General features: G+C 44.1%; 1 protein-coding gene across 2 annotated transcripts in view; it reads right to left on the bottom strand.

Moving 5' to 3' along the window:
* Positions 1 to 25,797, bottom strand: part of Sema6d (semaphorin 6D) — a 385,396-nt gene that overhangs the window by 337,834 nt on the left and 21,765 nt on the right. For both annotated transcript variants that reach the window (XM_033765209.1, XM_033765211.1), the window contains exon 2: positions 17,959 to 18,039. The gene's annotated coding sequence lies outside the window, so the exon portion shown is untranslated. The remainder of the gene's footprint in view (positions 1 to 17,958; positions 18,040 to 25,797) is intronic.

The following is a 25,797-nucleotide window of genomic DNA, read 5'->3' as shown; positions in this document are numbered from 1 at the left end:
ATTCACTCACATATCTGTGCTGGATCTCAAAGGACATGATGACAGCAGCCCCAGTGTCCACGGCGGCAGTGGTGCCAGCCTGCCCTGACTCCAGCCCACAGCTCCATCCTTGCCAACCAGAAAGATATACTTAGTAGGCAATTTGGGATGATTGTGGGAGAACGCAGATTGGCTGAATGGTGGGAAAAACCGAAGAGAGAAAATTATGTTCAGCAGGAGGATACATTATGACCACAGGGGCAGAGATTTGGGTTTGGGGCCATTCAAGCCCTGAGCAATGTCTGGGAAGGAGAAGGCACTGTGACTAATCTGTGGTGTTAAGCTTCAACTGTGCTTTGAAACTTTCACTTGAAGGATCTATCCTTCTAAATAGATTTTATTTTGTTTTATTTTATTATTTATTTATGCAGTTTGATTAAATGTAAGGAGTATATATAACAATATTCAACTATGTGGTCAAAATGTGAGAAACCAAAGATTTTAAAGCACCTGAATTGTGCCTCACATATAAGAAGCCGTCCCTCAAAGGGGAGGCTATGGATACAACAGGTTGTGTGTGTGCTCTTTAAGACAAAGAAGGAAAAAATAATTTCCAGGAAGATGATGAAAATTCCCACTCTGAGTGCAGAGATAGTATACTGCATTATGATGTTGCAGGTTTGCCCGTGGCTGCAGACATGGCCAGAATCTGCGGTCCAGAGGATTGGCCCATGTGGCTCGTCCCACCAGAGAGCTCTGTAGCTGGGCTCGTGGCCAGCAGAGCTTTGCTGGGCTGTATCACCCCTGGCCCAGACAGGTCGCACATGCAGGACGGCATCCACATGGGGCTCCAGCGGAAGCAGGCAGACAGGGGAGACTGGGGAGGGGAGAGCACTGGACCCAGCCTTGCCGATCTCTCCATGAGGCAACTTGCACTCCTTTTCTCTGCTTTTCTTTCTAATTTGAAAAGGCTGCATTTTAACAGCAAAGAAATGGAATAGACAAACTTCGGGAAGTTTCTGGCTATCTTCACGCCTGGTCACTCGTTCACCTGGATCTGAGACCTTTCCGTAGACTTCTGGGTACAGGACCATGGAAGCCAGCGTGGCCTTGAGAAGAGCCAGGGGCTGTTTCTTTCCATCCTTTCTGATGTTCTTTTATCTTGCTGTTCTGCCTCAGCATTTCTAGGTGCAGCTCTCCAATCCTAAGACCTGCCTCGCAGGGGACGCAGCTCCTATCACCCTTGAGTGTCCCTTCTTTTCTGCCCTTCCACCTACTTTCACAACACACACACACACACACACACACACACACACACACACACACACACACACAAATACATGTTGTAGCTGGAGGAGGCACGGTGAATTTCTTCTCCCAGACCAGCCCCAGCTAGAGGAGAGGGCAGAGAAGGAGCAATCCCGCGGGATGACCACAGACAAGAAAGCACATGGGAAGGAAGTGCGGGAATCTGTAGCAACCACGGGAAGAAAACTGGGCTCTGAGGAAAACTGCAAGGCTCCTTTCTTCTGGGTGAGCAGTCGGCCACCCGCTGACTGAATCTGTACAGCAGGGAAAAAGATCTGCGCTACCAAGGAGGAGGTTCTTTGGAGAATGGCACGAACTGGGGAAGAAGGAGAGGAAGGACTGAGTGCCTGGGGCCCAGGGGACCTGACGATGGTACTTTCCTTCCTCTCGCTTATTCTGAGGGAGGCCTGGTACCTCAGGGTTTCTAAGGAGTGGCTGGTGGACCAGCCTGGAGGGCCCAAGGGAATGTCAACTGGGTACGGCGGGGAGTCAGAAAACTCCCGGAGATCATAACCGACAACATCTGGGGGGATAATCCTAGTAACAACCTTGAACTGTTTTAGTTTTCAGTGGATTCTGATGGGACAGGGCCTGTGGCCTCAAATGCACTGCACAGCACCAGGATAGGGTCGCCTGCCCCAGGGGCAGCTGTCTCTGGCTGGGACATCCGAGTGCTGAAGGTCCAGGCGCAGTCGTGTAAGTGTCCTCTGCCTCCCAAGGAGCATGCAGTAGAGTCGCCATGTGATCTGCTCACAGATGTGTGAAATCTGAGGTGAATAATACCCTTCTTGTCAACTCACACTGCTCTGGGGACAGGGCCTCCTGTAGCCTCTTGGAGCCTCAGCTCACGACCATGTGTAAGGACTAACAAGGCCTCACAGCCACCTCACCTTTTACCAACTCCCCAAACCTTTTATTTAACCCTTCCAAGAAAGCTAAGAAGACAGCGCGGCACTGTGCGGCAGAACTCAGAAAATGCAAGCAGCTCCCCTGGGGCCACACGGAGGGAGCCGCAAAGACGGGTGGCCTTGTGGGTGGTGACTCTGGAACCTCAGCACAGTGTTGCTGGATGCCCAGGTTCCCCCTCAGGCATCAACCCGGGCCCCAAGCCTGACACCACCAGTACGTGCTCAGTTCCCTGGGGTTGGGGCACTACTGACAGGAACTACCTCGCCGTCTTCCTCGTATCTGTGCTCCACGTATAGGGCACATCTGTGTTGAGTACATAACAATACCAAGTCCAGGAAAGGCAGAAATCACAGAACCCATCCTACCCATTTCTAAGGGCCCCTTCGAGGCCCAGACCTGAAGCTGAAGACGTTTCTACCCCTGCCTATTCCTAGAACACCGTTTGCTCATGTAATTACCATTTGCAGTCGTAACTAGAAACCCTTTGGTATTCTGCAAAGCTGGGCCTGATGGCGTCTCTTTCCATCACACGTTCAGGTTCCTGCCACAGTGAGGCTTCAAGGCCTCTAACACGCACATAGCACGTTAATCTACCTCCACTGGGCACACAATACACACTAAATCAGCTCTCTGTGATTGATTTATTGGTACTTCTTTCTTACTATTGCAGTGCGATCGGGTAAATGGACCATTCTATACCAAAATCACCTATTTATTGTGATTATTAATAATGCTTTGCGCCTTCTCTCTTTTCCTATATTTTAAAAGGTAAGTCTCTTGTATAAGATGATAAAACATCTGCCTCTCGGTCCACTTCTGGGGAGCAATTTCGGAGTAATTTGTCTGAAGGCAATTTTTTATTATCTTGTTTCATGCACCCTACTTCATTTCTCGCTTTTAGGAGAATATACAATTTCCCTTAGCCCTCTCAGACAGGGTTGGTGAGAAAGTTCAGCGGATCAGAAAGGGTTCCACTAGGATAAGAATTTCTTCTCTGGTCCTGGGCACAGCTCCTAGAGTTAATAATGGCGATGATGATGATGATGATGATGATGACGACGAGGAGGAATATGACCAAAAGTGAGAGGGCTCCATGGCTTACCAAAGGCTCACGAAGCAGTAAATGTTTTTAAAATTTGGATTCAACACTGCCCTGTGACTTAGGGAGGTAACAGTGTCCCCACTTCACAGCAAGGTTAAATTGTATCTCCAAGGTCACATCTCTAGCAAGGAACAGGCGGTGCTCTAACAGGGGAATCTAATGCCACACGAGTCCTTGCCCCTTGACACCTTTCTCTGTTTTGAAATAAAGTCATTGATGAGGTAAAAAGTAATGTTATGAGATCAACGTTCTCCAACATGCTTTTCATGGGATCGTAATTCCACACAGGCCCAAAAGGTGACAGCAAAAGTTAGGGTAAATTTGGGAAACGCTAGGTTAGAACCTAGAATTAAAACACAAGGCTGCTCAAGGCATTGAACCTGCCATTGCTCACCCTCTGTGGTTCTGTGTGAATGTTCGGTCCCCCAACCCCCGCGCATGGAGTGCCAGGACACGGCAGGTGCGGGCCGGGTGTTTTCCAGGGTTAGTGACCAATGGACCATTGTGCAATGAACAGTATCTCCTGTCGATCATGTCCTGACACACACTTTGGGCAATACTGATCTCCACCAGTACCTCTCTCTCCACTAAAGTGGTTTATATTGTGGGTAATTGAAATGCCATGTCTTTAAATTAAATGAAATGATGCTATCACTGAAAATGATCTTACTTCAGTGCTATTACAAAAATGTAAATATGTCGTATTACACCCTACTGGTATTTGAAATTGCATTTGATACCTGACTTATTAATTTCTTTGTACAATAGTTTAACCCATATAAAGATACATGTGATTTCTACCATTTAAATCCTATCAGTAAAATGATCATTATGTCTCTTAACGGAAAATATTCTCTTCAGACTTATGACTTGAATCTGGCAGGGAAAAACTATGTAATTTATACAGTTCATTGCTACAATGGTAAGAAGAATAAAAATCACAGCAGCTCTTAGAATATTATAAAACATATTTGAAACTAGTCCTTTCTGGTGTTCGACTTCATCTGGGCAAAAATATTTGGCACTGTGAATGTCTGTGAAGGACAGTTTGTTTCTAGGCCCTGTAGAAATACACATCAGGGATATGCTTTCATATGCTGAAGAAAATGTTAATGAAAGACCAAAATCTACCTTCAAACATTCCCATCTGTGTTGCTATGCTTATTTACTAGCAAGGCTAGAGAAGAGAGATGCTGCCGGCCATGGTCCTAGGGCCCTGTCCTCCTCTTCCTCAAGGACTACAATGTCGTGTCCCCAAGTGATAGCGGCACAAGAGAGTTGGTCCAAGTAATGCAAATACTTTCTTACAGATACGGATTATCAGAACTGAATCCACTGTTTTTTACTGCACATTAGAAGCTCTGCAGTTTCATGTGATAAAATAGGGAACCATGAGACAGTAATATCGAACCAATTCAAACAAAATAACCATGAAGAGCCTTGCACTCAACTACTCTAGGTGGTACAGAATCTGTGTGTTTTTATATGTGTAAAATTTGGGAATCTAACAAAAAGTTGCAAAAAGGCATTCAAGGGATGAGACAAACAGACAAAGCAAAACACAAGTTTATCAGTATATATAGCATAGCTAAGGAGTCACTTATAGGCTCCCCCGGGATTATTATGAAACACCTGCTAATACCTAATAAACACACAAAAATCTCCAGCAGAGAATGATTCAAAGTAATTAGGACAGGTGTTTATTGAGTTGGAAAATTACAAGGAGATTTCACATTACACACTGAGGAAAAGGAATCCATTTCCAGTCTCAAAGCACCCTTAGAGTCTGTGAAAACTGGGAAGAAATGGTCTATCTACCATTCAAATCCAGTAAAGTATGGCAGTCAAAAAATAGGGAGACAAACCTTTTCCAGATGGGAAGGGGATCTAGACATGAAGAGAGGGAGAAGGGAGGGCAGGGGAAGGGGACATAAGAATTAAGATGTGTTAAGTACATGTACCAAATTCTCACGGTGAAAGTTAACACTATGTACTGAAAACACGTCCTAAAAAAAAAGAAGTCTGTGCCTAATACGAAACCACACTAATACTCTGTTAAGAGGTAAAGAGCTAAAGCATGGCATAATGAATCAACATCCCCTTTGTAGGAAGCTCTGGCGAGCCCTACAGCCTCCTAGGCCAACATGAAGTTAAAGACAGGATTCAGATATCACATTCAGATTGACTCTACCCCTATGAGAAAGACCAGCTCTGATCTCCCCAACAGGATTCTCAAGTTCTACCCTCAGCCTTGTACCTAGAATCACTCAGTAGGTGATGCCATGGATGGCTAAACAAACGAAAGCATAAATAAACTGAAGACAGTGTCTCTGACATTCACTGTGAATATATTTTCCATAGCATTATCAATGGGTATACTCTAATCTGATTACAACTTAAGATGGATCAAAACTTCATTTATTGAAATCTGGTTTATTTCATCTCAAGTGATCTGTAGAAGCAGTTGAAAGTACACTTCAAAGCCGTCGCCTTTTACTGCAAATGCACGCAATATTTTATATCTCTTGGTAGTCTAAATTCCTTTTTGTTCCCGTGGTAGACATCTACTTTTAATTCCCTGCAGCTATCAGAAGTGTTTGAAAATAGTCACCAACGACTGTAGAAGTTCAAGAGTGGCTGGGCCAGGTGCGCCGCACCTCCTGAGCTAACTCGGAGACCTTGCGAAAGCTGGGCTAATTAAACTAAATGAGTAGATGCTGGGTCCTACAGGCTACACCTCCGCCCCTAGTCCCTGACTCCTTCGCCTCGCCCAAGAAAAATCACTCCACCGTACTTCCAATAAGATATGGCCAAATGTTAAATGCTCCTCCCATGCTCCGCCCCCATGGTTGTCCCTATATAAGCCTGTGCATTTCCTGAATAAAGTGGAAGCGTTCCAGAAACCTCCCCTGAGTCTCCCTGGTGATTCTGCTCCCGAACCTTCGACAGCAAACTACTCGTCTAGGCACTGGTGGTTTTCAGTGTACGCGGCAGCTTAGTGCAACTGCTCTCAGGGTAAATGCATGGAGTAAGCTGACAATTTATTAATTCTATATCTGCCACGTGCCTTTTGCTGTAGCGGGTATTGTTGCTCTCTCTAGACGATCCCTTGTCTAAAATTTAGGAAGGCTGCACAATTTTGTGACTCACAGGACCATCCTATGACTTTGTCTTCTTACATTAGAAACAAGCAGAGAATTGTGTTCTGTGCCTGTTCATTATGGGCAAATTTTTGCCTGGTCTCCAGGATTAGTGTTGTTTTTAAGCGATTTTAGTGTTATTTAGTGCTCAAAGCAAGAAGAGCACTTGGAAACAATGCCAAACTCTGGTAGTTTTTAGACATAACCTTACCCCCAATACACACACAAATTCCTATACTGGCAAAGCAAGACTATGAAAGATAAAAATTACAGCTTGCTTACTAGGCCCTAAAGTCTGAACAAAAATCCATACTTTAATTTGTTATTGCAGTGGTGAATATTTCCTATACATCAAGAAACACTATAGTATATCCAAAACATGAACTATAATTTTTCACTTGAGGAAAAAAATTGATTCCTTTATCCTGTGTATTAGCAGTTGCTGTTTTTCTTTTGAATGTCATCTAAAGGTCTAACTGTAGTATACGTTTCTTTGATGAGGACCGGGAGTTTCATTAGGCAAGGTCCCAGGTGGGTTATCAAGTATGTTCTTAGATAATGTTTTGACTAAGAAAGCAAGGAGACAGATTCAGAACAATTGTGAGCATTGAAAGAATCCTTGTAAGGAGAAAGGCTGTTTCCTAGTAATCCTTTTTTCTGATTAAGAAGGCTGGACAGGAGGTGATGGTAAAAATCATTTACCAGTGGAAGAAGTCCAAGGCTGTTGAATGGCTCTAAAAAATCCACACGTGCATGTGTCTGCAAAGTAGGTGGCAGTGGGGTTGTCTTCCTTCACCTAAGTGCTCTGCTCAGGCCACTGGAGTTACCTGTTCCTAAGCAAAGAGGCATGGCCACCTCCCTGAGGCACATACAATGCTACAGGAATCATGGTGACTCAAAGTCAAGGGAGGGCCCAGGACCCTGCTTCTAGCCCTCTGGTCAGCAAAAGGCCACACCTCAACCTTTGTTGAGCTTTCTTTAATAAAATCTCCTTTAATCCAAGGGTCCTTTCCTCTCATTCTTACCAATTGACTCAGAGATCTGGCCGTCCATTGCAGCTGCCTCATTTTGATGATAATGTTTCCTTTAAGATGATTATTTGTTTAAAGTTCAAGCTAATAAAAATAACTTATCTCATTAAAAATATTCTGGGGAGCAGAACAACATTTTAGGTTGTTAATTGCTCATGTTACCAGTCATCCGTGAAACATATGCCGAAAAAGCTCTCAAAGGTTCCAAAATGTCTCTTGCAGCTATAAATCTTTTGCAGGTACAATTATGTGGGAACAGAAAGAAGAAGAAGTGCACCCAACATCTGGAGTCAGATGGTTTACTGAAGTAAAATTACAAAATTAAATTTAAATGAACTTAATTAAAAAGGGGAGGGGACCCAATTTAATATGGACATTCATCATGTCCTCATTGAAGTTTCTTCTAGCACCAGAAAAGTACAATAAAATCTGAATACAAATGTGGCATAAAGTCTCTAATGGAGTGTAAAAAATGACCAGAGAGACACAACACAGGCAGAATGTATTCTGTTTTCTCTCTGCCATCCGAATGACATGGAATACATAGTTGTTTTGAAAAGATAGCACCAGTTAAGAAACTGAGCTTGGACACTTACCTGTTCTAACTGTTTCTACCGTGTGGAGTTTCATTATACAGATTTCATCACTTAAAGATGGTGATTATGAAGTTTGGTTATTAATTCAATGGTGTCTCATTGAAAACTCTGACCATATGTGGGTGGTGGGGTGGTGGTGGTGGTGGATAGGACAGCGCTAATTTCAAATCATCTGTTGCTTGGTTTTCACCCTCTAAAGAAATGACCAAACAGTGGATCTTTTTATCAATGTAGTATTGAGTTCTTGCTGCTCACTGAGCAGGCTCTGTTTCCCAATTCTTAAATGTTCTTAAACATTCTGTGCTCTGCCTATGTGCTGAGGAACAGAAGAGATTAAGAGATACAATTACACACTTTGAAACTGCATACCTATGATTATATGAAAACAAAAGATTTCTTGTTTTATTAAACTGATTGCTAGGTTCTAGAAAAGGCACTCACTCCAGCACTCTTGCACCCTTGGTGATCTGACCACATACTGCAGACATCGCTAGAGGTTTGCTGTAGGTAATTTTATACCATCAGCTGACACACAGATTCCCATCTTTCCCCTTAACACCAGAAATATTCCCTTTGTGTCGTACACATCCTACATGTCATTGGCACTTTTCATTTGGATCCTCCTTATCTAAAAGAGAGGCTGCTAACACCTCCTGGCCCAGCCTGAAAGCTAATCTAGCACACACTCATTGGTGTAGAGTGGAACAAACAAACAGAAAAACCAAAAGGTAGATGATGAACAAAAATTTTTAGCATATTTAATGAGCACCTGTTATTTATAAATGCTGAGCACTATCAAACACATTAAAGAAATTAAATGCAGGAACCCTGTGCTAAGAAGACAGAAGATACTAGAGCTATTCTGTAACTTGCGTGGCCCTGTATCCTGGTTTGTAGCAAAGTCAGAATTTCAGTGTCAGTCCTCTGATACCACACTATGCCTCACCTCTATATCACAGTGCCTCTGCCTCTGAAACGAGGGCAGTCGAAGAGTATACAAGATTGAGTCTTGTCTTGGAATGGGAATAGAGAAATAACCTGCCCTACTGGAGAGAATGAATAATGAATAATTTCAACGGCTAGGAAAAGTTCATTCATCTAAATCAGGTGCTCTTCATTGACTGATAGCATTTACCTCTCATACGAAGCCCAAAAATAGTACACCTTGAAATCCTGGCAATATCTCCACACTGTCAGAGAAGAGGAAAAACAGCAATTTTAGGAATCATAATAACCCCAGTGCTACTGACGTCCCGTGTCACACTGATTGTGATCCTCATTCTACCCGTCTGATTTCATAGCTCTATTTCTTTTTCTTCTTTCTCTTTTCCATCACAAAACTGAATAGCTGCCCCTAAGGCCACAAACAGAAAACACCTTTGCTTCTTGGAGGTGGTAGGTTTGGGTCTTCAGGTTTAATGACAACTTACATTTCGGTCCCATAGTGCAACAGACAATGGCTAGTGCGTCTTCTCCTCACATATGTCACCAGCCTTTCCATGATAACACTGGCTCCTGAACTTCTCAGAGGAACAAGGGAAAGTTCAGCCCTTTATCATGGAGTTCCATGGAGAGAGAGAGAGAGAGAGAGAGAGAGGGAGAAAACAGAACAGTGCTAATTTTAAATCACCTGTCCTTTGATTTTCACCCTCTAAAGAAATGACCAAACAGTGGATCTTTTTATCAATGTAGTATTGAGTCCTTGCTGCTCACTGAGCAGGCTCTGTTTTCCCAATTCTTAAATGTTCTTAAACATTCTGTGCTCTGCCTATGTGCTGAGGAACAGAGATTAAGAGTTACAATTACACACTTTGAAACTGCATACCTATGATTATATGGAAACAAAAGATTTCTTGTTTTAATAAACTGATTGCTAGAAGGCAGGGCAGGTCCATGGGGGCAGTCATTGGAATCTGCAAAGCCACCCAACCTCCCCTAGTGCACCAGCCCCACCCTCAGAGTTGAGCAAAGCTCCGGAACACCAGCACTCTAGGGGCTCCAAAAGTTCTGCAGAGAGCAGCGAAAGCCATCCATGGACAGTTAGTCGGTTTGCTTACTGCATGAAGGACGGAAACAGCCTTGTGGCAAAGCACAGGAAGATTTCCGAACAGCTTGGTGGGACAGAGTCAGTGCAAAGGTCACAGAAGAACGTCACAAAGTGCAGCCCTGGCTGCACAGCTGGCTCCGTGGGTGAGGAGTGGGGAGTAGACCTCCCAGCATGAAGGAAGGTGAGGGCTCCCATGTGTAAAGATGAACCCTGGGCTCCACAGGGATGAATTCAGAAGCAGCCAGCCTGCTTGGGGACACCCCCACTGGAGGGTGGGACAGAGTCCACAGGTTCTAGGCCGGCCACTCTTCTGAAGGACGTCAGTCTCATCAGCAATAGAGAAGGGCTCTGCACAGGACTCTTCTTCCCCTGGATGCTCACAGCCTCTCCCACCCTAGCTGCTCCAGAGCTGTCCTGGGACTCAAGTGGCCAGTCACCTTGTTCACCACCACTTCAGGTCCTGTTTTCTTTCCTGTTCTCTGATTCCCACATGACTGCTCCTGCCTACTTCTGATCACAGCCCCATCACCTTGGTAAAGCCTCCACCTCAACCCCTGAGGTTTATACCAATCTCCAGTAGACCTGCTCCTTCACAACTGGTCCAAACCTAACCTTCACAGAATGCAGAACACCCAGGAACTCTCTCCAGAGGCAGCTTTAACTCTGCTCCACGGCACTGCCCCAGGGGCTGGATGTACAGCAGGTGTCCTTGATCCTCAGTCCCACAGCCCATCTCCCGCCTTTTCTCACTGAACTCTCAGCGTTCACTGTCCTGACGCCAGGCTGTCGCCACCCCAGGGCTCTGCTGGTCCTTCCATCTCTTTCCCATTCTTTCTTTCTCTGCTCACTGGGTATTTTAGCTCCTGGCTCACCTTCGCTCTCCTACAAATACTGCTGTGTAAATGTGGGCCATTTTCCTATGCAGCAACCAGTCCTTGCCACGCCCCACGCTCTCACCTCCCGGGTGCCCCTGTTCCTGAGTGTTTGTCGGCCAACTCCTGAGCCACTCGATTTCACAGCCACAGCTGTGACCTTGTGGTCACTGGTAACTGTTGCCAGCCTCTGCAGAACCTCAGTTTCACATATTCCTTTCCAGATCACAAATTTTATTTTTCCTCATCCTCCTTCTTCCCCCCAAACTCGTGTAAGTTTAAGATCACGAGGACCTTAATCTCTTTTCTTAGTGTCCCCGGAGTACAGCTCTCCCAGGAATCCCATGTTTCTTCTCCCGTCCCCTTTCCAAGGGGAGACAGTATTACCATCTACAATCTCAGGCTGTCACTATAACAGATAACCATGAAAACTCTGGTTCTGGTGAATTCTTGCGGCAGAATCTGAGTTCCAAGTTCCATCCGGGATATCTCTGTGTCTGCACTCTACAGCCTGGAGGGCTTGATATCTGTAGATAATCAAGAGAGACCTTCCATGCATGGCCACTACCACCCCTGCTCAACCTGTCCATACCTGGCCTGTTCCTGAAGACAAGCACTTCGTCACCTTGGTCAAGGCCAGGCCCTGCAGTGAGGCACAGGTCCCTCCCCTCCCCTCCCTCCAGAATCGCAGAAGCAGCCTCCTAACTCATCTGCCCCGCTATGCTGTCCCGCTGGTCCATATGTCACCTTCCACCCTGCTATGGTCAGAATGTTTAACCCTCCCGCATCAATACTGTGAACTCCCAGCCCCCAGGGTGACAGTGTCACAGATGAACCCACCAGGTGATCAGGTCATGGGAGGGGAGCCTCATGGGTGGGATTAGTGTCCTTTCACAGGGACCCTGGGGAGCTTCCTTGACACTCCCATCACAGGCGCACACAAGACGCTGTCTCTGAACCAGGAGGTGGACCCTTACCAGACCCTGAATTTGCCAGGGCCTTAGTCTAAGCCTTCCCAGCTGTCAGGACTTGTGTTGTTTATAATCTACCCAGTTGATGGTTTTGTGTTATAACAGCACAAATAGACTCCACATACTCCCAACAGGGCAGCTGGAGTAATCCCTGCAGAAATAAATCACATCAATCATGATGCTTTTCTGTTCCAAACCCTCTAGCAGCTTCCCATCTCACCGAGAGTCGAGCTTTCCATGTAATCAAGTTTCTATATCATCTGGCTCTACGTTACCTCTGAGCTTTTCTCCATCCATCTTTCCTTCTTTCATATGGAGCCAGCCCAAATGGCCTCCTTGCTGTTTTTTAAATATGTTAGGCACCCTTGTGTCTCAGGGCCTTTGCACTTGCTATTCTCTGCCTAGGACAATCTTTTCCAAGATATCTCCCTGGCTTGTTCCCTTTTTCCTGGTCTTCCTGGCCTTTGTGAAGAAGACACCTTACATAAAAAAGCTCTAATAGGCCATCCTATGAAGAGTCAGCCCGCCCCAAACACATATTTCTTATCTCCTTCTCTATTTTGGTCCTGTGCACTCCTCTCTCTCTATATATATCTATATATATAGATATATAGATATATATATATGTAAGACAAGTAATTGCTCTATATTTTAATCTTGCACATCATTTATCTCCTCCATATGAAGGAGACCTCCATGAACGCAGACATTTTTTATCCATTTGATTTTCTTCAATATCCCCCATACATAAAACCTTTCTTAGCAAAGCCTAGTAGGTGACTGATCAATAAATATTTGCTCAACAAATTTGAATCAACAAAAATAGACACATCAATGATTAGGGAAATACAAAAAAGACGGCTCTCACTGTCTTCACATAGAAAATGAATATGGAGATATGCCTGTGTTTTCTCTGAGAGCTTTTATAGAATCAGGATTGCAGGGAGCTCCACAGATACAGTTCTTGTCCTGGGGGTGCAGCAAGGACATGGCAATATAGCTCAATGAGCAACACAAGACACTAAGAATCAAAGAAAACCTTTCAACACTTCTAAAATTACTTTTGGGGGGTTGTACTGGGGTTTGCATCTAGGGCCTTGACACTGAGCTACATCCTCATCTGTGCTTTAATTTTTCTTTTTTTTGAGTCATGATTGCTATACACTGTTAAGTTGTCCAGGCTGGACTCACAATTGCCATCCTCCTGCCTCAGACTTTCAGGTGTTAGAATCACAGGTGTGTGCCGCTATGCCTGGCAGAAATTACTTTATTCAATCTTAGCAATAATTGTCAACCCATAAGCAAGCAGACACTCGGTTCACACTGGCCTTTCGGGTAATCTCTAAGAGTTTCACTTTAGATGATGTGTCCTTCCTTCTCTTGGTCTCCCTCCCATAAACACAGAGTAAACAAAATCTCAGAGGTGAATCTCATAGGTAACAACAGGATGGGAAGCCAGAGGGCGTCTCCTAGGATGCCTACTGTCACGATGAAGGCTCAGTACACTGAGGCAACTTCAGCTTCCCTGGCCCACTCCATTCCAAAACAAGCAAAAAATACACATTTTATAGCTCTTAAAAATGTTTTCCAGGATCATGCTTGTGCCTTTGCCATATATTTTAGGATGTGTCTTCAGATACTTAATTAGAATTTCTTGTGGACGGTTGATAAGACGGCAGACAGTGTTAAAAACTCTTTCCCTGTTCCCTCTCTGTGTAGTGGAATCCTTCAGTGATAGAAAGATTGCTTTTTATCAGAGGCTTTCAATGTGCTCCAATTTTCTAGAAGTCACTGTGCTCTAATGACATTTTGTCAGATGCAAAACTTGAATATAAAAGACAAAAACTCGCATTCGACTTTATTATACCCCAAATGTCCGAGTGACGGGAGCGCTGAAGTTACAGTAGCTCCTCAGTTCCTGGTCAGCCGTGGGTGATGCTGATCAGCAGTGAGTAATGGTGGGTGACTAGAACAGCGAACACGCGTGGCTTTGTGGAGCTTCAGTGAAATGCTAATGAACATGGCTGAGATTTTGGAGACCCCGCTTGAATTTCTATCAGCTCCTATGGTTTCATGAGCCCATTCCTGGGAAGGGGGCCTAAGAACCTCTCTTTGCCGGTTATATTTCATCTCCAAGTTGACTTTGGAGCAAAGCAGAGGTCAACGATGGAAAAGAGAAACTGCATTTTGAGTTGGGAAGAGTAAATAAAAAGCGCTCGGGTCATCCAAGTTGCGAGAAAGCTGGTTCACTGAGCTGCTAGGAATATGATCTGCTATGATGATTGCAAACTGACTTTCCAGCTAAGGGTTCGCTATAATCATGAGGAAATCAGGGTAAAGCGTCTTATGATAACATTTGCTATGCTTATTTCTTATCTCCACTCTCTTCGGTCACCCTCCCAGATTAGTCTCAGCATTTTATGACCCCAAGAAGGTTTAAATTAGATTCTAGTATGAGGGTTGAAGGGGCCACAGCCCGACTTTAAAAGCCCATTAGTAATTTTATTATCTTGCTAGAATCAATTTGTAAAAATGAGGGTGGACCGTAATTGACAAGGAAGGTGCAAAGGATGGCTCTCTGTGTGGGAGGGTCCTGGGACTGAAAGAGAACCATGGGGTGGATGGCAGTGCACGTACATAGCTAAGCATGCACATTTTACCCTAAAAAGGAAATACGTTGTACTCCTGCTTGCTGTTTCATTAAGTCAGCCACTTTCTCTGACCCGAATCCATTATGTCAACACTGTTCTCTGGATAAAAATCTGGACCACTATGTTTAACTTCATCCATTATTCACAGTCCTTGATTGCTTCTAACATTAGTATATGAACTGGGAGAGCTACGGGATTGTCTACGTCATGTGTAATTGTTGGAATTGTTTATTATTTAGATTCCATTTTGAAACAATAACTGCTTTATTCTTTAAGGACAAGCGACCGACACTTTTTTGTAGGGGCGGGCTAGTGTATTCAAGTAAATTGTGTTTTTTGACCCGAGACATTTCCCCCCAGTTCATATTGATTGTCTCACAACGTTTGTAATGAAATGGAGTCAGAGAGTAAGCTTGGCCATGGGACTGTATTTGTCTTAACAGATCAAACACTTAAAGTAGGATTTACGGAAGCAGAGGGCTGTGGGTCAATAGCTAGGGGAAAAAACTAAATTGTGAACAAGCAAAGGACTTTGTGACGTGAAGGAGAAGAGAAAGGAGAGTGGAGGGAGTAGAGAGCATTAGGGGCAAGAAGGTAAGCAGAGTCTGGTTTGGTTAAAAAATTTACATCTGAAAAGAATTGTAAGAAAGGCGGAAGGAGGTCTGAGGAAAGCCGACTCACCTTGAAGATCAAGACAGAGACCTCTCCCTCCTCATCTCCCTAATAGAGCTTGTGCTGCAGACGCAGGACTGAGGAACACTAGAGACAGTCAGACGCTAGCCAGGGACAGTTAGACCATTAAATTTTGGTGCAATTATAACAACAACAACAAAAAAATACATTAAGCTCAGAGCAACTAAGCCTTTGCTCAGAGTTGAGGACCTAGACTAGAGAGCTGAAGATATTTCTATGACGCAACACCCAAATCAGACAAGGGCTATTAAAGAAGAGGAAACTTCCTACCAAGGCTAGATCCTGGCTAGTGATCTTAATGTTCTCAAAGTGTTTCTCCTCTATGATCTTATTGCTAGGTAAATCTACAGAGGAGTAGAATTAATATTAAACTTTGTTTTATAGACTAAAATATAAGGCCTGGCATTTAAAAGATACTGAAAATCTCGAAGGCAAACGTAATAAAAATTCCTCAAGCTAAATGACCTAAGATTTTAGGATTAGGATTAAGGGTCACAGATTTCTAAATCTCTGCTCTTCTGTTCTGCAGCAGTGGCTCTCCCTTAAACAACCCCACCTGGTCCAGCATCCTCAGGCTGCCTGACCAGCGGGACAGGATTCTATTGTACTTGGCTTTCTGCAGAAATGTGGAGTTCTGGGCTACTTTCAAGAAGATCTTGAAATATACCCTAAATAATGCAAATAAATTTAGCCTAACGTACTGCATTTCCCTGGAAGCCTACATGTTTCGGAACAGAAAACACCGGCTGATACAAGCAGTTCAGATGGTTGCCCTGGTCCGGAAGTGAGTTAGGAGTCACTTCCCTACCGAGTGATGATTTCATCACGGTCCATCACATGCACATTTCCTTTACCTTTTGTTTTTCTTCCTTTGATTTCTCAGCCTCCTTTGGGATTTAAACAAAATCCCTGATCAGTTTAATTGTGGCCTTTCTGATATCTGAGATTTAATGACTCTTGAATTAGGATATTTACTTAAATTCCATATCTATCGAGGAAACCATAACCGAGCACGGGAACTAGGATTTGCTGGTTGCTCCCAGAAAGCAAATCCAAGCCATGAAATCAAACAGGAAATGCAAATGAACTTATTTAATTAACAAAAATGTAGTAATAGGAAAAAAAGAAACCATAATGACATATGGTGTGCTCATTCACCATTTTCCCCTTTCTCTGTTTTTGTTTCTGGCAGTGTTGGGGATCGAACCCAGTGAGTTCTGAGCTACATTCCCAGCCCTTCTTTTTCTTATTTTATTTGGAGACAGAGACTCATTCAGTGATCCAGGTTGGCCTCAAACATGCTACCCTCCTGACTCAGCCTCCTGATGAACCCTGTTTGTATGTGTAAACTATGACGTCGCGTTGTCAGTGCTAGGTATCAGCTTAAGGAATGCATCTTCTAGGCTACTTTATAACAATTCTCCTCTTGTTCCATAAACAGATTCTGAGAATACAAGCTGTTAAGCTAAAAGTTATTGCAATAATGTTAGTGAATAAAGCAACAGGATGACTTGAGAAGAACATATTTAAATATTAAAGATGAACATTGAACTGCCAAAATACATCTTTCAAGAATTCACAGATATTGAGCATCCAATATACAAAAACAGACAAATGAGGTGGCTGAAAGTTACATGTTCAATGCTCCACAGATAGCTGCAAGACCACACATGAAAATGAGCACTCAGAAATACACATAAACTACATTAAAGCATAGCCCTCAGAGAACAGGGAGCCTCATTTCCAGAAGATCTGGCCCAACCTGGGGTTGTTCATGGAATGGGTACTATTCCTGAACTTTGCCTGCCAAGCTAAACAGCACAGGACCCAAGGGACCCTGCTGGCCTGGAGGATCTTGCTTGACTCTCCTTAGCCATATCATGGAACAGTTTCTACTTTATGTTAGAAACGTATCCAGATACTGAGCTTTCTCCCACAACAGATCTAAATCTTCATCATTACTGGTGCCAACATCATATGTCCAGCTCAGACCCAAGAATGGGCACGTGTGTGTACACGCGGACATGCACGCAGAGGATGAATGAAGTGGTCTTCTGCTCACACGATCTGCCATCCACCTGCAGCACCTCCACTGTCACAGCTGTCTTTTCAGGTGATGGCACACAGAGGTGCCCTGCTGGCAGCAGTTGTCCAGGGCAGAGGCTCCTGCCACTGGCGACAGACACGGCTCATTTTATGCAATTGTTCAATTAACTACAGATTTGGTTTAGAGCCCAATCTCCAGACCCAAGCTAAGGACAAGACTGCCCCCTGAGGAAGTAAAGAGTCACTTCCCTTTCCTTTCTCCCCATTGATCTTAAACTCTGTGTTCCCCAATGCTCTGATAATTGAATCCCATGGAAACTGTTTTGTTTCCCAAAGTGGAAACCATTTTTCTCCACTGAGTCCAACTGTATACATAGAGAGAAATCCAAATGTTATTTAGTTTCCCTATGTTTACCCATTGCAACAATACCGTATTCTATATTTATGCATTATGAACTGTGGTTATGCATACGGTCCTTATCCAAAATAACTGAATGGAAACCTGTACTGGTCAAAGAAAATCATACTTAAAGAATTTCATTTCACATGGAGTACAAAAAGCCAGAACCCGGTAATATTTAACGTCGCTTATTGGTATATCTTTAAATCTTACCACTGCAAGCAAGTGTGAAAATCCTTAAATTGCCGGCCTCTGTGTTCCCATGTCAACTGGCATATGCTCAGGCTGGAGATCCTGCCAAAAGTCAAAGAAAAACATTTATGAGACAGAGCCTGATGGATGATTATTTTAATCCTGTATGTCCAGCCCTGCCGGCAAGCTTGGTTCCTGGATGCCTGCTGTTGCTCTAATGATAAGACCTCTTATAAACAGCTGAAAGCAGTGCACCCATGGATTTCTTCCCCCTGCCCTAAGAGGCTGATTATTGATCTCCACCTGGAAGTTCCTTTCGAGACTGGAGGAACAATTGCATTCATGAATACGAGCAGAAAAATAATGTTACACTGCACAGGTAGTTTTAATAAAGTGCAGCAGGGACACAGTCTTGGCTAAGGAAGAAAAGGCAGCCAATCTGATCCTAATGAAGAGTGTGCTTTCCTGGCTGCCAAGTCCACGGGCAGGCTGTGTATCACAAATCGGGAAGTCCAGGGTAATGGTCCTTGCCCGGGTGCTACCTCAGAGGGAGCATAGTGTCCCGAGAGCACCATGTGCCTGCCCAAGGAAGACGAAGCGCTGAAGGCTGGAGTGGACAGATCTCATGCTGTCCACACTACTGGACTAGAGGGACCAGAGGACTACAGAGAAACATAGGGCTTGGGACCCATGGGAGCCCTTGAAAATCCAAAACCCAGGTGGATGAAGTGGAGGATTCAAATTTATACCATTAAGGAGCTCCCGAAGCTGCTGGAAAAACCAGAAAAGCCTCAGATCAGATCAGAAAAGGACAGATGCTGGGATCTTTCAGACACACTCTGAGGTTCCAGGCCATTCGCTGATGCAAGGACGCAGTGCCTTTGAGCAACTCTGAGCTTGGTCTGAAGTAAGAGACACCTATGCATTTCTATTCACATATATTCTCGTGTATATATGGTCATTCCCACACCTACAGAGGGCTTAAAATTAAGAAATGCCAGACTTGATCATTCCTGCATATGTTTTTGTTCCGCCAGCACATCCGTGTGTGTGTGTGTGTGTGTGTGTGTGTGTGTTGTGTGTGTCTTTCTGGCTCAGGGAGGCCTAAATTTGATATTTACTATCTTTGCAAGTATGTATAGGGATGATACATGTGACATTTATTTATTGAAAAAATAAAGCTTAAGTGTGGATGCAACCCTTCACTGGCAGGCGTACATGCAGTTGTGACTATCACACTCACAGCAGGTACTGCGGACACAGAGGAGGCAGCCTCATACCTGATACGGTGCCCCCTACCCGCTGTGCTGCTGATCTGTGCTTCATTGGTGAGAGAAAAAAAAGCACTGAGATCGAACACTATGGAGAATAGATTTTTACAAATGTAGTGCAGTAAAGAAAACACTGTTGCAGATCTACCTTAAAATGTTCCTCCTGGCTTAGAATATGCTTATCCCACCGTTCCTGGTCCTTTCTGAAGCAGTTCTGGAAGTTCTCATCCCAAAATGTCTTTAGTTTTGCTGCTGTGGCTGCCTCAATGACAGGACCAATTCAAAACATTTCCCTTTCTGGGTCATTTTGACTCCGGGAAAGAGTCAGAAGTCTCACGGTACCAGATCCAGTGGGTAAGATGGATGAGGACATGGTGTCGTTTTTACAAGCCTGCCTTTCATTGGATGGCGCTCAGCAGCATCATTCACCATACTTTTGATCACTCCTCATAAAGACTCCCAGGAAAGAGGGCTCCAGAGCTGCTTCAGAAAGTGGCCAGAACAATGGGATGAGTGTGCTTGTAACAAGGAGACGTATTTTGAGAGGATTAGTGGCAATGTGTCTCTCACTGTAATAAATTTTTTAAAATGTGAATATTTACCATATTGTGACCACATCTCACATTTTCTTTGAAATGTGAAGGAATATACCATGTAGCATTATATATATGTTTTAAAATGTCTGAATCCTGCATTATCTTAACAGAACTGTTTAGGACAGCATTATGAAGTTGTTTTCATTAAGGACTGATAGAACATGGGCAGGTTTGAAGATGATGATTTTCATATGTGAGCAAGAATTACTAGGAGAATTATTGGGAGAGTCCATAAAAATAGGGAGTCTTTGGCCCTACTTCCTAAAGATCCTGAATCAACAGGTCTGGGATGGGGTCCAGGACGAATATTTCCAAGGAAAGCGGGCCATTCTACTGCACTCCACGAACAACAGAGTAGGAGCCCCAGTCAGCCCCAGTGGGTGAGAAATCCCTGCCTTTCCAGCCACTGTGCTGTCTGGCCATGACTGCCATAAACTAAGCCCTGAATTCACGAGGAATATTTGTTTAGAAGAAGAACAGCTGTGATACTGACAAGGAAGCCGGCTCTTTACAACTCAGAAACTGCCATCAAGTAAGGAAGACTTCTTGGGAAAGCAGATGCAAACCCTAATTTGCTTCAGTTGTGTTTTGCACAAATGCAGGTAGGTATGAAAGAATCCAAGAGGCGTCAGCACACAGAAATACATTTCCTTCAGCATTCAGTGTTGCATTATTTTGAGTAATGCAGTGCCGCATAAGGTTTTTTTTTTTTTTATCTGAAATCTGAGAACCTCCTCCTTCTCCTTAGTCTGCACATTTCAGGCGTCTGTGTGTGTGACGGACGCGTTTGCCCACACCAGTGCCCTGCACTCCCCACAGGACCACGTTTTTCAGCAGAGTTCCGAGTGAGAACTCTGATTCATAAAGGGTCCAACACTCTTGGAGTATGAACTCTGAGACTGTAGTCCTGATCTAAGTTCTGCTTCTAATTGCTTTTGGGGTCTTTCACACATGGCTTTACCTCTCCACACCTCAGCTTTCTCACTGAGGAAATAAAAATGCTGAACTAGGAAAATCTGAGTACTCTTCAAGCTCTACTCTCCCAGGAAATGCCCAGAATGTTAAGCTGGACGTATGGAACTGGACGGCATCTTGGCCTGTGAATTGGACTAATTTTTCGAGGAAGAAAGCAAAGTCCAGAGAGCTTATGACACCCAAGGTAGTGTAGGTGATCAAAGCTAGACCATCTATCAATTCAGTCTTCATGCTAACACACACAACGTTTATAAAGTTCTACTCCCAGCTCAAGCTTTTGATCATGGAACAGGCAGGATTTTCCTTCCTTGGCTCGGAGAGGGGACGCCATATTCCCTGGGGTTCTCTTCCAGATTTTCTCAGGGAGAGAACATATGCCCAGGTCCCCAGAGAACTGTTCTCCCACACTCACAGCTGTATAGCAGGTAAGGAAAACAAAACTATATACAAGTTTTTAAAAAATAATCAGCATTTGCAAAAGTGCTCTGGGGTGTCTTCAGGAAGTGTTCCAGGAAAACCGCTATTATAAAAATATCACTAGGTTCTTTTCTCCTGGATCCTACCCCACCCTTGGACATTACTATTGTAGGGGTGTTGCTGATCCTCACTTACTCCAATTCCAACATCCAGCACCCAGCAGGCAGGACAGGCCATGTCTTTGCTCTCAGGCTCATCACTGTCCATGGGGAGACCGTGGACTCCTACAAACTCTGCCACTATGAGCCCCGGGAGAGAAGGTTGGCCACCAATAACCCGAGAGAGGCTCAGGCTTCCAGGGGGCTGCGGTCTTTCGGCCATGAAGTCAGCTCCAGAGAATCTATTCTCTCAGCGTAAATCAGTTTACCCAAATCGCTTCTGGGAACTTTAATAGCATCAGCGTTTCCGCATTCTGCCAATACTCATTTGCTTGTCAAAATCTTCCTGATCCAATCACACCCACTTCTTAATCTCCCAGCACTGTTTTATCCCACTACCTGAGGAAGGTAAGGCACGTCCTCACTGATTCCCCTGTCACAGCCCTGCAAGGGGAGAAACTCCAGACCCTCACTACTGCACAGACCCTAAGTCACTAGTAGGTGGGAGGTCATTTCATCCAAAAGAGTGATCTAGAAATAAGTCAAAGAATAATTGTTAACGAACTATTGATCATTGGGAAGGCAGGACTCAAAAGCAAGAAGAGGAAAGCATATTTTTATTTCACTTTTGCTTTGTGTGATGCTCTTTGCGAGATATTTTAACAGCAGTATTTCATCTAATTCTCACAAGACCCTGTTGGGTAGATACAGTCCCTTATTTACAAAGGATGAGAATCCTAGGAGGCAGTAAGCAAGTCTCAGACAGGAGAGGCAACTTCAACCAAGTCACGCAGCTGCCAGTGGCAGCTGAAAGAGACAGGGCTCAGTCCCAGGCCTGTCTGACACTGCGTGGCTGTGACACAGGTGCCCTTCCCCACCAGCTCTCTCTGCGTCCACTCCAGGCTGCAGAGATCGAAAGAGAAGGTGCTGAGATTTACTGAGAGAGGGGATTTATGCAGGCCCAGTGAGGACAAGCAGGTCTTGGTCGAGAGGCTGATCAACCACCCTGCTTCCAAACCCTGCCTCCCTCCCACACTGAGTACAGAAGGAAGCAAGCACTGAGCACCGGCAGAATCTCCAAATGTCTGGGCTTTGGGCTGGAAATGTATCAGATGGGATGTGTCAATGGAGTCAAATCCTTAGGCCCCAGGAATGCTAATATTTTGGTCTCAGTAGTTGTAAAATGAGAACAATGGCTCTCCACCTAACACAGGCCACTTTCCTTATTCCAGATGCTACTGTCTTATACACCCACGAAGGACCTCACAGCTTTTTCCACTGAGGTGGGCAGAAACTGGGCCTGATAGATGAACGAATCTGCTCTTTGCTGACCAGAAACAATTTTTTTTTTGAGTGAATCTTTTCCAAATATTTTTGTAACACTGACAGCCTAAGTACCTTCCAAATAATGATAATAATTACGCTTTTTAGTTATTTGGATTTTTTTTTTTTACTGAACAGAGTATCTTCACATATACTATTCTGGATTTCTACAAATCTATATAAAGTGAGTAAGATAGGATGGCTTTTTTATAAACCAACAGTTACATTTACTTTATTTTTCCCAGCTTTATTGACAGAAATTGTGCACGTTTAGAGCTTAAAGTTGGCCACACATCAACAGCTGTCCACTGGCATCTACAAGGGACTGGTTCATCATCCTGCATCCCATCCAGCATCAGGACAACGAATTCCACAGATACCCAACACACATGTCCTCTTGAGCAGGTGAAATCATCCCCGGATCACTTACGATCCCTACTGCCTTGTACACGCTAAGTGGCTGTCTTACTGCCTTGTTCAGGGAGCAAGGACAAGAAGAAAGTGTGCGCATGTGCAGAAGAAATTTTTTTCCAAAATGTTTTCAGTACTTGGCTGATGGATCTGTGAGCATGGGGGGCCGACGGTACCCTGTGAAATGACCGGCCCAACCAGGTGCAAGGCACATCTGTCGTTGTCCCCGGAGTCCCCTCGTGTGTGTGTGCACTGGCTCCGAGGACCTGTGGCCGTGGCAACAGCCATGTTGCACGTTAGCTCTCTAAGGGTGGCTCCCCTGTGATGGAGGGTCTCTACCCTCTAACACCCGCGCCCACCCTTCGGGACTGGACACCACTGCTACTATGAGTCTGTTGCCTCAGATTCCTCAGTAAATGAAGTCATGCAGCGTTTGTCTTTCTGTCCTGCCTTTTTACACCTCCCCCATGCTCCTCATGGTTTGTCCATGTTGCTGCAGGTGGCAGGATTTCCTTGTTTTTAGGCCAAGTAATATTCACATGCATACATGTGTGTATACGTGTGTTCACACACACACTTCTCCATCCATTCTCTTGTTGACGGACATAGGTTCCATTTTAGAAATAAGGAAATGAGTTGATCAAAGTGTCCAAAATAATGTGTTTAATGGAAAAACAGCAACATTTTTTTCCTGGGGACTTGCTAGGTACCACACACCTGTCATCTTCACAGAAGGACTAAGGGGGCAGAGCTACAGACCGATGATCACACACGTTAGTAGCAGAGCTGGTATCCAAATCCAGGACAGAGCCAGAGCCAACAGTGCTCAGGTGTGCACCGAAACCTGTCGTCACAGCTAAGTAATTTCCAGCACAGCTGCCCAGGGCCTGGGCCTCTGGATGCTCCTGCCACCCACCCACCACACCATGCAATCACACAATGTAACATGGACATCCAAGGTCCCTGGAAACTGCAGATCAGAACTCCTGCCCTTTCTTCTTCACAATCCAGAAAGTCCAGGTCAATGACCCTACCTGAGAATCCTTTAGCGACCTGACTTTGTTTCCCTTGCTGGGTTTGGTTCCTCAGTTTCTCCAGTCATTGCTGGTGGTTTCCTGCATGCCTATCTGCAAAGCAGGGTATGACTCGAGGTGGCACACTCCGCCAGACCTTTCCCTCACTCTTGTCGTGGGATTAGAGAAAAGAAAACTGAGGAAAGAGAGAGAATTATAAAGAATATGCAGAAGCAAGGTCTTCAGAGTGTCTTTTCGGGGCCCTTGCACACAGAAGGTGTGTGGGAGCGCGGGGCCTGTGGACCACTGCAGGGCATGTGTCTCTGCACAATATGCATCCAGTCCCCTTCACATTCCAGAGCTACCAGATGCCCGGCTCTGTTCAGAAGGGGTCTGCTCAAAGAAGGACACTACATCCTTGTAAAGGGAACAATTCAAGAGGAAGAGTTGACAATCATAAACATATATGCACCAAATATAAATGCTCCCAACTATATAAAACAAATATTAACTAACATGAAAAACCAAATAAGCACTAGTACAATTGTAGTGGGGGATTTAAATACCCCACTATCACAAATTGACAGATCATCTAGGCAGAAAATCAACAATGAAATAATAGAACTGAACCAAGCTTTGGAACACATGGACTTAATAGATGTTTACAGCGTATTCCACCCCCAAAAAATCAGAATATACATTCTTTTCAGCTGCACATGGATCATTCTCCAAAATAGACCACATACTGGCTCACAGGTCTAAATAAATGCAAAAAAATTGAAGTCATCCCCTGTATATTATCAGATCATAGTGCAATCAAACTGGAGATCAATAGCACAAGAAACTATACAAACTTCACAAGCACATGGAAACGGAACAACACTCTCCTAAACAATCAATGGATTACAGAGGAAATTAAAGAAGAAATTAGACAGTTTTTACAAATAAATGAGAATGCCAATACAACATACAGGAATCTATGGGACACAATGAAAGCAGTTCTACGGGGAAAATTCATAACATTGAATGCCCACACTGGGAAAACAGAGCGGGCTCAAATAAGCAACTTAATGATGAAACTTAGACTCCTAGAAAAACAAGAGCAAGAAAAACCCAAAGCTCGAACAAGAGAGGAAATTATAAAGATCCGAGCAGAAATCAATGCAATTGAAACTAAGAAAATGATACAAAAAATAAATGAAACAAAGAGCTGGTTTTTTGAAAGAATAAAAAAAATCGACAAACCCTTAGCTAATCTTATCAAAAAAAGGAAAGAAAAGGCTCAGATCCATTCAATCAGGAATGAAAAAGGTGAAGTCACAACAGATCTAAAAGAAATCCAGAGGATCATGAATACCTACTTTGAGAACCTGTACTCCAATAAAACGGAAAACAGAAGAAATGGACAGATTTTTAGATACTTACAAATTACCAAAATTGAACAAAGAAGATAAAAACATGTTAAACAGCCCAATTACAGTCAGTGAAATTGAAAATGTAATTAAAAATTTACCAACAAAGAAAAGCCCAGGCCCTGATGGAGTCACTGCTGAATTTTACAAGACATTTAGAGAAGAACTACCGCCATTACTCTTCAAACTTCTCAATGAAATCGAAAGGGAAGCTATACTTCCAAATTCATTCCTGGAAGCAAGTATCACTTTGATTCCCAAACCAGAGAAAGATACAACCAAAA

Source organism: Fukomys damarensis, unplaced genomic scaffold (assembly GCF_012274545.1).
Source record: "Fukomys damarensis isolate Sample0158 unplaced genomic scaffold, DMR_v1.0_HiC HiC_scaffold_17, whole genome shotgun sequence".
Taxonomy (NCBI): Eukaryota; Metazoa; Chordata; class Mammalia; order Rodentia; family Bathyergidae; genus Fukomys; species Fukomys damarensis.
Note: the sequence above shows the minus strand (reverse complement) of the source record. Positions and strands in the feature narration are given on the sequence as shown.